Source organism: Lathamus discolor, chromosome Z (genome assembly GCF_037157495.1).
Source record: "Lathamus discolor isolate bLatDis1 chromosome Z, bLatDis1.hap1, whole genome shotgun sequence".
Lineage (NCBI taxonomy): Eukaryota > Metazoa > Chordata > Aves > Psittaciformes > Psittacidae > Lathamus > Lathamus discolor.
The window spans coordinates 6,232,422-6,244,890 of NC_088909.1; positions in this window are offsets into that span (position 1 = coordinate 6,232,422).

Below are 12,469 nucleotides of genomic sequence, written 5' to 3' on the forward strand. Positions count from 1 at the left end.
GAAAAGTTCACTTCGAAAAGGAAAAGCACCCTCACATTGCCCTGGGGAGAAGAACGCGGGTAGCTGCTCTTTTGAAGAGGCAGCTGGGGTAGGAGCCTTGTGGCAGTAGATTTAATCCTCCCTCTAGAGGAGCTGTTGAACTGTGAACATGCAGAAGTGGATTTCCAAGCCAAGCAATACCTGCTGCCTTGAGTGACCTACTTTTTTTGCATGCTATGTGAATAGGATGAGGCAATAGTTAATTTGGTGCTGAAAACTAAAACTGCAGGGCAGCAGCAACTATCACATGTCTGTGAACTACACTGGAAACCTCACTGCTCCATGACAGTGGTTACTGGACAATGCCCCACTTCAGACCTACGTTTTGGCAACATATCTAACAGGAGCACAGCCATTTTCTACGTTGAGCATAATGATTCAAATTCATTCATCAGATCCAATGGGAGTTTTTTTTTACTACTATGCATGGTAATTTAGCAAATGTAGAGGTTTTTAATGTTACTTCATAAATCACAAAAAAGTGAAAGGCATTTTCATGCTGAGCATCCAAGCAGTTCCATGCCTCTGGATGAGCAAGGCTGAGTGAGTGAGTGCGGCTGTCATCAGGATGAGCACACTGGGAAACCCAGCTTTTCCAACAGCATTGCCACATATCGCAAGCCACAGCAGCTATAAGATCCCATCCTGTGTCAAGTATCACTCTTAGCCTGGCCCTGTGCTAGCAGGTCTTCTCTGCCATTATTTCATCTCATCCATGCCAGCAAATGCTCAGCTGAATCTGTATTGAGCCATCACTAGCCAAGTTTTCACTGAGATTTTAAATGTTTGTCACCCATACAGAGAGGAGAAATAAGTTAACAAGTGAATCACTCTTTTGGACTTTGAATTAGTTTCTAGTGCCTGCACTAAATGACTAACAACCTTTTCAGAAGTTGGGTTTTAGTATATTTGCTGATACTTTGACTTGACACAGATTTTGATTTTTATTTTTGAACATCTGATTTTGTGGTATATTGGCCAATCAAAGCTCTTCTCAGAATGACCCCTAGAAGAAACATAACTCTGATGATGGCAGCTCAAAAGCCTGGAACGTTTAATCTCCCTTTTTTTTCCCCAGAATGAGATCCCTGATTCATGGGCACCAGAGCTGATCTCCACAGAGAGTCGCAATCAAGTCAACTCTTTCTTTGTAGCACAAAGGAAATCACATTTCTTTGAAACACCAAGGAAATCTGAATGTGTGTTCCTGTTTAGCATGATTAAGGTGTCACATAGCACTCCCACACACCCCGACACAGAGAACTTCTTGCCGGCTGCTGATGTCAAAGCAAATCAGCTGAAAACACAGAGGGGTTCTGAGAAACACAACTAGGACGCGCCAGGCAGGCTGCCAGCCAGCACCCAGTGTCATATAGACCAGGCAGCCTCAAGGGCCACCTCCACACAGGGCATCGGGACAGCACACCTCCTGCCCTCCTCCAGCAGGCTTTTAATACAGGCATGGAACACACTTTGCCATGTAGGAATTCCTGCATGTGGGATGCTTGTTGCTGGTTCTAAAGCCCTTGAAGCATTCGAGAACATCTCCAAGGGTATGAGTACATGTTCTTTGCTTTTGAATTTACCCATAACGTTCTGTTTTTGTATTTTGTCTTGGTCTCATTAGCCTGGAACATCTGTCTCTATCCCAGTCTCCCTCTTAGCATCTTGATGCCATCCTTTTGCTTTTCTTCAGCTCTTTCTTCTATATATTTTTGCTTGTGTCCTGTGGTTTGTCCACTATTAACATTAATAATTTAGGGAATTGTCTGCTTCTGCTGAAATCAATTCCTATGCTACTGCTGCTAAGTGCTGGGCCTGGGCCCAAGAACCACTATGATGGGACCCAAACAAAGCAAGAAAAATTAAATGAAAGCAGAGGAAAACAGGCCCTTCACCTTTTCACTATCCTGTGAATTTAGGTAGGGATGTCCAAAACCTAAGAAACACAAACATCAAATTCTAGTTGAAATCCCTTCATTTTCAAAGCTTTCCCGTGTATGTGCTTTGGTCCTGGTGCTGGAAGAAGTAGCCTCAATGCAGGAGTCCCACAAGGTCCATGTTACCTGCTGCTTAGATACAGGCAAATGGGACTGACTTGGTGGAAAATACATTGCTTAGTGCCTCTGCAGGTGTCCATCTAATGAAAACTGTAAAGGACCAAAGTGCTTGTGCAAAGCTATTGATCCAAGTGGCTCTTTCTAAGCCCCCTGTCAGACTTCCATCCTGCTGCTAGGGACCATTTCCAAGAGCTACACCAACCTTATGCAGAAGACCTAATTTTTAAGCTGTCTGCTGTCTTGATGGCAATCCATTTCCTTGCAAGTGGCAGAGGAAGTGAAGCATGTCGTGTCTCAGGGCTTAAGCCTTGTGGCTTGATGGGGATCAAATTATTTTGTTACTTCCTTCTCTAGCAGCTACACTGCTGAAGGCCACATGTGGGGAAACTGTCAACTGCAGAGGGCACGAACTCTGTATCAGAGAGACATTTTGTGTTCTTAAGCCCGGGACTTTAATAGCTCTGTGGGGGAGACAGAATAAATAACCAGACAATGTAGACAATGATTTCAGGACCAGGTATGCAGTTTAACTACGGCTGAGAGGATAAATTCATCTAATAAAACATCACTGAAGCTCAACTCTCATCCATGTTACTGAGCTACACAATTGAGCTTCTCTGTCCTTTCTCAAGCAGCATTTTAGCAGAAGAAGGACTTATACATTTAGTTTTAAGTAGATGGATTAAAATGCTGCCCCCAGACACACGCAGGCTGCAGCGCTTCCTGATGGCAGCAGATGCTGGCTAGCCAGCAGAGCACTTGCGCAAGGTCTGGAGCATGGCTCCCACCAGGAGCTGCCAGCACACCGCAGAGCACCCAGCCTGGCTCGTCCCACACCCACAGCTGGGAGGATTACCAGAGCACAAGAAGAAGCCAGCACAAATCCCAGCTCGTGCAGCCGGGAACAGGCATGCCGAGCAGGGTGTGAGCACCTCCACCTGCCTCCTCCTCAAGGGCTTGGCTGAAGTCCCTTTGGGGCCACAGGCCTGGATGCTGGGGACCCAGCACTTCACCCACAGAACCCTCATCTGGGTTTGGGTCCGTCCTTACTCTGGTGTTTGCTAGCCACTCACAGCACCTTATAGGCAGAGACGTGAGGATACGCTTTCTTTATCCACCGGTGTCTGAAGTACTTGGAGGCTGGGCAGAAATGTGGTGCCAGTTGTGGTGGGTTATGAACAGAAGCCAGAGCAGCGTACCATAGTCACATAATTAAATAACAAGAACAGATTAGGCAATCTCTGTGCTTCATGTTGACAAGCCCGAAGGAAAGAACAGAACATATAATCAAAAGTTGGGGGAGTTTGTTCTTTATTTTGATCAAAAGACAATATTGCAACAATATAAGAAGTGGCATAGCATGCACTAATTATGCTACTGTGGATATTTCCCTCTTGCAGGTCTAAGGATAAGAATGAGGTTCTTATTAAAGCCCAGGGGAGCAAAGAACTGGACGAACTGGCATTCATTGGGGATGAAGTACCCAATTCATTTAGTGCTTTTTCAATAGCTTTTGCCCCTCCATTCAACTAACCTGCGTAGGAACACATTCTGCTGTCACATCAGCAACCTGCAATCAGAAAAATGTGACCTGTAATTCAGCTTCCTCCAGGAACAGACCAATATCTGCATGGTCTTCTTAATCACAGATCAAGCTGAATTAAAAGTACAAATACACAATTTTCTCTCAGAAAACATCCAAGTCTTTGTTCTTTTGATGATTTCTGTAGAGATAGATAGTCCTGCTGAGTCACTGAGTTTTTAGTGTCATGTGCTAGCCCAAGGCAGGGGCTGCCCACTGCTGCCTGCGATCCCTGGCTGTGGAGCCTCAAATGGAGATGTAAGGAGCACCTGGTTGATTTTCTTGGGCCTTCTTGGCCAAAGCAGCAAGCCATGATTGGAATAAAACTGTAAAGAAGAAGTAATCTGACCTGTACCCAAGGCTTTTTAGCTGAATTGCTTCACTAACTTAACTAGCAACTGAACAGCTAGTTATCTGGCTACCCATTTCCCTGACCCAAGGATGTAATTTGGTGACTTGACTTACCACCATTCCAGGTACCAGTAATGATAGCTGGAGGGTTGTATTTTTTTCGCAAACAACTGATTTCAGATACATAATTAGTTTAGATCGTGTTAAAGATAAAAGAAGTCTGCTCCTGATTTTTGTCTCTATGGCAGTAAACACTTCTATATCAAGTAACGCTTTCTGCAGCAGTGACCTTGCTTACTCTGCTCTTGGGAACCATCCAGATAAATGAGGCTCTTTGCCTTTTTGAATCACCTTTCTTAAATGATCTGTGGAGAAAAGCTCTGCCTTAGAAGTGTCAACCCAATATTGCTAAAATGTCCCCAGGTCTTAGCAAACCCACTACAAAGCTTGACAAAATTAACCCAGCACCTTTAGTAAAGAAGTGCTGCCACATTCAAGGGGGCAGGTATAATGGGCTGCAGCAAGCCACACTCCACGCATGCAAAGAGGCACTTTACCCTGTTGTAAGAAATTGCTGGCTAACTGGTAGGTGACACTGTTCACTGGCATTGTCATTTGCCCCAACACCTTTCTGGTGGGAAGGCAACTTGTCATAGCCGAGATGTGTGTGGAGTTGCCTTATTTACTCTCCTGGGGTGGCATGAATCAGAGTTGAAAAGTGCAGTATGTTGAAGCCAGCCCGAATTCCCATGATGTGTGAGTGTGAGTCACTCAGCAGGGAGATTCTGCCAGGGTCCCTCCTGGACGACCCGGTTCTGCTAAACACGCCGGAAAACCCATGGATAAAAACAGCCCCAGTGACGCATGGGAGTGAGCAGGCTCCAGGCCTTTTTGGGGAAGCTTCTGAAACGCCAACGTTTCCTCTTGATCAATAATCTGGCTGGCAGAGCAGGGCTTTGAAGCAGCCCAGAAAACACAGCATTCTGCTTGCAGTCACTGCTGTTCCCCTGCGGGAAGGTGACAGCCTGCGTAACTCCAGGCGAAGGCAAGCGAAGGATTTCTCTTCCGTGTATATTTAAAGCTGGGCCCTCCTGGAAGAGCTCTTGCTTACAGGGAAGATAATACAGGATGTGAGCAGGCTTTCTGTAATGTGCAAAAAAACATAGACAAAAAAACATAGAGTCCCATCCCAAGGTCCCACAGCTGATTTCTCTTTCTCTTCATCATCTCCTTTCTCTCTTCTCTCCATCCTAAATACTGTTTGTGGAGTTATCGTGGAATCTGGGAGCAAATCAGTATGCATACTGCAGCCTGAACAATCAGAATGGGGGGTTTTGGCCTTAAAAGCCATCACTCATCTGATCCTATGCTTACCAGAGCTGACCCTGTGACCATCACAGTGAGGGCACCGCTGTCCTCAGAAGTGAGTTCCATGCTATCATCCCAACTCAGACTGCAAAGAAAAGACACTGACAGGAATATATCCTTATAAATATCTCATTAATTTTAACCACAGGCAGCCGTGAGTCATTTCCCCTTAACTACACTCCTCTCTTGTGACCAGAAATCGGGTAGTTGAGATCTGGTGCTGAGTAAAATTCATAATTATTTCGAAATAATTTGATAATCAATCTCAAAAATTCAGGCCTAGAAAAACCCTTCAGATTTGCTATTAGCTAATGGCCTTTACTCCTACCACAGCTGTATGATAAACCCAAGTCATTTTACTGCATCTTTTAGAGTTCAAGAAGCAGGTTCGGTTTCCGTTCTCTTCCCTTCCCTAGTTCTGCCTCCTGGTAAATTGTGTTGTTTCCCTGGCCAAACTAAACCTGGTGTGAGGTGATGCTCACCCTCAGGCACCCACCGCAGCGTGCCCTTGGTGGTGTTCCCCCCTGCTGGCTGGCTCCTGCATGCTGCTGCCAAAGTTTTCTCTTCCTTTCCTTTCCAGCAACTGGCTCAACTCAGCCAGCTCGGAGCCTGATTAATCGCAGCCCCTGAAGCCTGAAAGCCAGCAGTGCCTCGCATGCCAGCAGATGTTTCTCTTTTAGATGCATTGGTTCTTTCTTTTCTATTTCTGAAATAACAACAGCGTGACCAAGATCCCACACTGCAACTTCGACAATAAAAGCTGGAGCAGTACCTCGGCGCGCAGAGAGGCAACTGGGGGGTCTCTCTGGGTCACACAGGGCTGGCTGCTGCTGCATTTGAAGTGATGCATCAATTGCCATGATAAATCACTGGAGCCTTTAAGCCTGTACTCAATATCCACTTACAAAAAACCAAACAAAATTCCCCAGACTGCTTAATAGTCACTCAGGCCTGCCTTAAAATACACTAAAAAAGAATCTTTTCAATCAGCCTTCATAGGGTTTGTATCATACATTTTCACTGGAGGTGAATTCATAGCAGGACAGGCCTGTCAGCAGCAGCCACCAAAAGACCTTCTGCAATGCTGGAGGGGCCTTTTGGATCCTTTTGGGCTGCCAAAGCTGCTGTGGGAGCTCTGGTTGGGATGTTCACACTTGGCCAGCCTACAGCATGGCTTCAGCTGAGGGTAGCACTGAAATCAGGGCCGTATTCAGTTCCAGACCTCTTGCCAAATTGTTTTCCTCACTTCAGTCACTGCTCGTTAGCCTGTGGGTTCACCCTGGTGACTAATGACAACTCTTGTCTGGAATCAGTGCATTTCAGTGGAATAACCAAACTTTAGGGGGAGTTTCTCATTTGTACTGATGAAAGTGGAGGGGGGTTGAAAAGTGGTGGTGGTGTGTAAACACTATTGCTTCATCTCATTAAATCCCCTAATTCTCCATGGGGGCTGATCCCTGATGCTGAGTGCACTCACAGTCTTTTAACACATCCCTTTCAACCCAAACCAGTCTGTGATTCTATGGACCTGAATCATAGCGGTGGGAAAGAGTAACACAGAACTGGCCCGTGTTGTGCTGGCACAGCCTCCCAGCAAAGCAATGGCTGCAGATGGGTTTGCTTTGTGCTGCATTTCAAGCCATGGAGGAATGTGAAATGTCCCACGCTCCTGCTCCAGCACAGGTCACCCTCCAGCCGCTCACTGCACTGGGGATGGGACCATGCACACTGCGCCCTGTGGCCTGTGCTCCTCTGGAAACGGAGTGGGCTCCACACCACGCCGGGCTCCTTAAGCCCAGTGTCAGTCCAAAATGGGCCCCAAACCCCAAAGTAACCTCACTCATGAGCACATGGAGGCCAACAGCTTTGTTGAGGTCTTCATGGAGACACGGGCATCCACACCAGCAAACAGGAGGTGACCCGTGGTGCTGGCAGAGGCCGTTCACAGAGCCACCATGTGCCATGCTGATGGCAGAACACCCTTGTCGTTCCCGGGCCACGCTGGAGCTGCTGGGATGCAGCTAACCCTAATGAGGGACAGGGAGCGGGGTGCAGCTCCTCAGCAGCGGGACAGGGTGAGGAGGATGAGGAGGAGGAGGAAGGCCCGGGGCCGCCGCAGTGCTGTGTGCCGGCGCTCAGGCGGGTTTCCTTGGCAGCCGCAGCTCAGAGCGCTCACCATACCTAAGTGAAGATTTTGTTGCCATGGCAGCATTGATGTCATCAGCTCTGCAGTGCCTTAACCTCAAGAACAACTTTCTTCTTTCTTTATGTTTTTGTTTCTTCTCTCCCCCCCTCCCCCCCCCCCGCCTCCCAGTTTGGGGCTGGCTCTTACCCACTTGTTCATCCCCTGCAGGAGGTGACCCTTTCCATAGGCCCTGCAGCAGTGTCCACTGGACCCAGACCCTTCCTCACACCATTCAAGTTCACAAACTGACAGTGTTTCCAAGGATGATGGTTTGGAAGCTCACAAAACATGAAGGAGGTGACATGGGGAGAGGCTTTGCACTGTGGAGGTGGCCCACAATGGCAGACCTGCTCCAAATGGTGCTTGCGGCTCTCACCACGCAGGTCCAGAGGAGGCCACGAGGATGATCAGGGGACTGGAGCACCTCCCGTATGAAGACAGGCTGAGGAAGTTGGGGCTGTTCAGCCTGGAGAAGAGAAGGCTGCGTGGGGACCTCAGAGCTGCCTTCCAGTACCTGAAGGGGGCCTATAGGGATGCTGGGGAGGGACTCTTCATCAGGGACTGTAGTGACAGGACAAGGGGTAACGGGTTCAAACTTAAACAGGGGAAGTTTAGATTGGATATAAGGAGGAAATTCTTTCCTGTTAGGGTGGTGAGGCACTGGAATCGGTTGCCCAAGGCGGTTGTGAATGCTCCATCCCTGGCAGTGTTCAAGGCCAGGCGGGACAGAGCCTTGGGTGGGATGGTTTAGTGTGAGGTGTCCCTGCCCATGGCAGGGGGGTTGGAACTGGATGATCTTAAGGTCCTTCCCAACCCTAACTGTTCTATGATTCTATGATTCTATGAATGCAACAAGCTCACTGTCACCCCACATGACAGTGGAGCTGCTGCCACTCGCTTTCCTGTCAGGAGTCAGACAGACTCACCAAAGTGGAAATCCCACATCTCCATGAGGGACACAATGCCTGGCAGGAGCATCCAAAGGCTGCACAATGGTGGCACAGCTCTGGCCTTGCTGCTTGGATGAGCTCCCCACATGCACCAGCACAGGGTCCCCCCAGCACTAAACTAATAATCCCTCTTCAAATGACATCCAGCGTGGTGTCATTAGCTGTGACAGGGGGACCTGGCTTCTTCACCGGGCCCAAGCAAGAGGACTCAGACCTCTTCCAGCCTCAGGGATGCATATAATCCTGTTAAGCAAACCCTTGATTTCCATGGAGCATCCTTTAACTTCCATGTATCAGGACTATTGCTGTTAATAACGGACCATTGCCAATGTCTGGGTCAGGCTGTTCTAGCCAAAAGTATTCTACATTTTACCCAGTTCACTGCAATGTCAAAACAAGAATTTCACCTACATGACAGGACAGCAGTAGTGCTACAGCTCAGCTTGGCTTTCCTGGGCAACCCACTCACACACAGTCCTTTTCCCTGAGCCATGAGGAACTTCTCTTTTAGATGTAGCTGGGATTTTTACAAAGATCTGGTTTATTTTCATTGTTCTTGTTACACTGAATAAATCCTGCTTCTACATTAGCTCATCATGCAGAATGGGATATGCTCTTTTCCTTAGCAAGATCTTGATGGGCCTCATCCAGCCGGCTCCAGGCTTACAGGCATGGGGATGCTCACCCGGCCCCACTGCTCATCTCATCCATCAGGGAAGGGGAAAGCACCACAGGGTAAAACAGGACCAGGGAACAACACAAAATCAGTCAACAGACTGGTTTTTAAATACTTCTTCTCTTTTACAAAAACGACAGCCAAGCAAAACTTGCATTTTTCTAACATGATGCTTAAACTGAGATTCAGGTCATTGTGATACATGTGTTTCTTCAAACTTCAAGGGTCACAACCCTGCCTCTTGGAGCAGCAGTAAATAACAAAACCAAGCTCCAAGATCTCAAAGCACCTGGTAAATGAGTCAGTACATTCGTTATCTTTAATGTCATCATAATTGGTAAAATATGGAAAGAAAAGTATCTCTAAGCCAAAGTTTCTGTATTTTAAACATAACAAGGTATACTGCATACCAAACACACAAGCAACACTTTCATTAAAGTGGGACAGTCAGCGGGTCAGCAGGACCCAGTATTCAAAACAAAGTATTCTTTTCAAAAGAACTTAATAAAATTTAATACAGAAGCACTTACTTGCTGGTTTTGTCTGAATATATTTAAAATATATACATATAAAAACATAAGCCCTATTTTAAAGTTACAAATATATTTCGGCACTTCTTCTAGCTGTAGGTGAAAAGCATGAAAATGAGGTCTAAACCAAAAAAATAAGTAATAAAAAAAAGCAAATACAGGGCTAGCAGGAAAAATACCTGCATATTTAATATTACTGGCAAAAAGGGTATTCCAAGATCTGTTATTAATAAAAATGGTTTATCTCAAATATTTACTTCAGATGTTCCCTAGTCAATAGAAAAGAAAATGGAAAAAACCTGCGTGGTAACATCCTCTTAAAACAAATATTTTGATACATGTACTCTACTTAGTTGGAAAAAATCATTAAAAATTCAAGACACGGCAATATAGTTGACTGATGTGTTCTAAGAGGTACAGCTGGTTGGCTTTATAGGGGCTGGGAGAGGTCAGCATTGCCTTCAGCGTGAGAACGGTTGTAGCACTACGGTCCTATTCCTCATAGACGTATAGAAAGTTTCAAGGAGCTCTTTACTGAATTAGAAACCCTTGTACATACGAGCCAGGAGGTTATTGCTCCTAATAGCTCCCAGCTATCAGGGGAGTGTAAATCCCAAAGAAGGGAACAATCCTAGATCCTGTGTTGTCCAGAAGACAGCAATCTTGGGTGGCATTGCATCTATGCTTTGCTTTTGAGCCCATCATTCCTATTTCATACCTTTACTGCATTTATTTATATTTCCAAGAGGTCTGTACCTCTTCAGAGTCTTTGGAGGTATTTAGAGGCTTTGATGCTCTCTGGAAAGTGTAAGAAGTGAGGAGTATCAGAGGCACTTTCTGTGCTCAGTGCTAATGCTTAGAGATGGAGCCTCTCCCCTGCTTGGCAGGGGTGGCCCTGATATAGCAACAAGCCTGCTCAAAGCCCATTGACAAGGTTTGTCCAATCTGGGGACACACAGCCGGCTCTCAGGAGACCAGGATACCCACAGACCTCAACAGGGCACCGAGCAATGGGCAGATCAATGCCCTGAGGACAGCACAGATGCTCTTCCACACCCTGGTGCCATCTACCACATCTCATCAGGTCCCACAGCCATCACTCAGTTCCTCACAGACAAGGCTTGTAGATAACCCAGGCTCTCTACCCTGTGTGAAAGCACCATACGAACATGACATACCAAGTTCTTAAGAGGTACAAATACAGCCACACAAGACTTCAGGTCAGCAGCTGTTGCAGCACTCCCCTACAAGCCAATGCATGCTGAATTGTAAGGATTTTACACATACATTTTACTCTGAGCAACAAACACTGGAGGGAACTGACACTTTGTGTGATTTGAGGTGTTTTGGCTTCTGAAACTCAAAACATAGCTGTGAGCAGTGGAAGAAACAATAGGAAGGTAGTACCACTGCTGAGTTTTAACAAAGATATAAGAAAAATACTCCTGACACAGGCAGTGTTACAGCTTTATGTTCTTCTTTATGCTCTTTAGACTTGCATCAAAGCTATTGCACTAGATCAGGTTGAAAGCCAAAAAACTGCAGGTTAGACAAACCCCTGGTATTCACAAGTCCTGGGAAGATGGGCTGCAGTAACCTCCTAAATGAAATAGGGCAGCTTCTTAATGGCTCTGATTACAAGCCAGCAGCAGCTGAAAGGCAAGAGGGCACCATTATCCAGGTGAAAACACCAGGGCCCCGGTGCCACAGTAGGAAAAATAATCAGGGAAAGCTTTCTGTGCACAAGCTGAGACACAGCAACTCCTCCTATGCCACAGCTGTTCCTCCCCTTTGTAACCAATACAAGAATCCCTGGTCCAACACAGCCCTTAGGAGCTTCTAGCAATAATGCTCTGTAACTGCCATGGGCTGGAGGCCAAAGGCATGTGCCCTGGCCCAGAGATGACTCCTCTAAGGTGATACAGACCACATACCAGTTTACTTAACAACACGTTGATCACCTTTGAACTCACTCTGGTTTTGTTCAAATCAGAACACTGATTTGATGGCTCAGGAGGGGAATGAGGCACGGGGCAGTGATTTGTTGGAGGTCACTGCAGAAGGCAGGACCAGTGCTGTTGGGTGGGCTCACACATGCTTGTTCCCTGCTCACACCAGGTCATTGCTGGTATTCCAGCAACACTAACGTACAGTGGATGTCCAAGCTCCTTCCATTGCCCATGAGACTGCAGAACACAACCACTGTTACCGACTGCCCAGCAGGCAGAGCCTAGGGAGCAGCAGGGCAGGAGCCATCACCCACAGGAGGAAAAGCAGCTGTGTCCAACCTGTGCTTCACCGAGGCTTAAAGCTCTCCTTCTTTGGGCAACTTCTCAGTCCCTCATGCAACATCTCAGGGACATTTCTGGCTATTCAGGGCCCAGAAAGGCTTTGTAAAGAACCCGCCGTTGCCAGAGGAAGACAGCCCATACACAGCAGCGACTGCTCAAGGGGAAAAGACTCAAAAAGCCGACGGCTCCAGCTGTCTTGTTTCAGTAGGGAAAAAGTACACACATGGTTTATTCTCTTTATCAAGGGCCATCCTGTGACTGCTACTACTCCAAGAAGTGCTAGAAACACAGTACAAATCTTGTACTGCATGTTCTAGGATCTGTTTTGTGGAACAGGATAGAAAGCAGAATACAGATAAACGGAATACAGATAAACACAAGAGGATCGGAGCCAGGTAACATGATGAAGGTGAACATCTGCAGAATTGGTTTCAAGT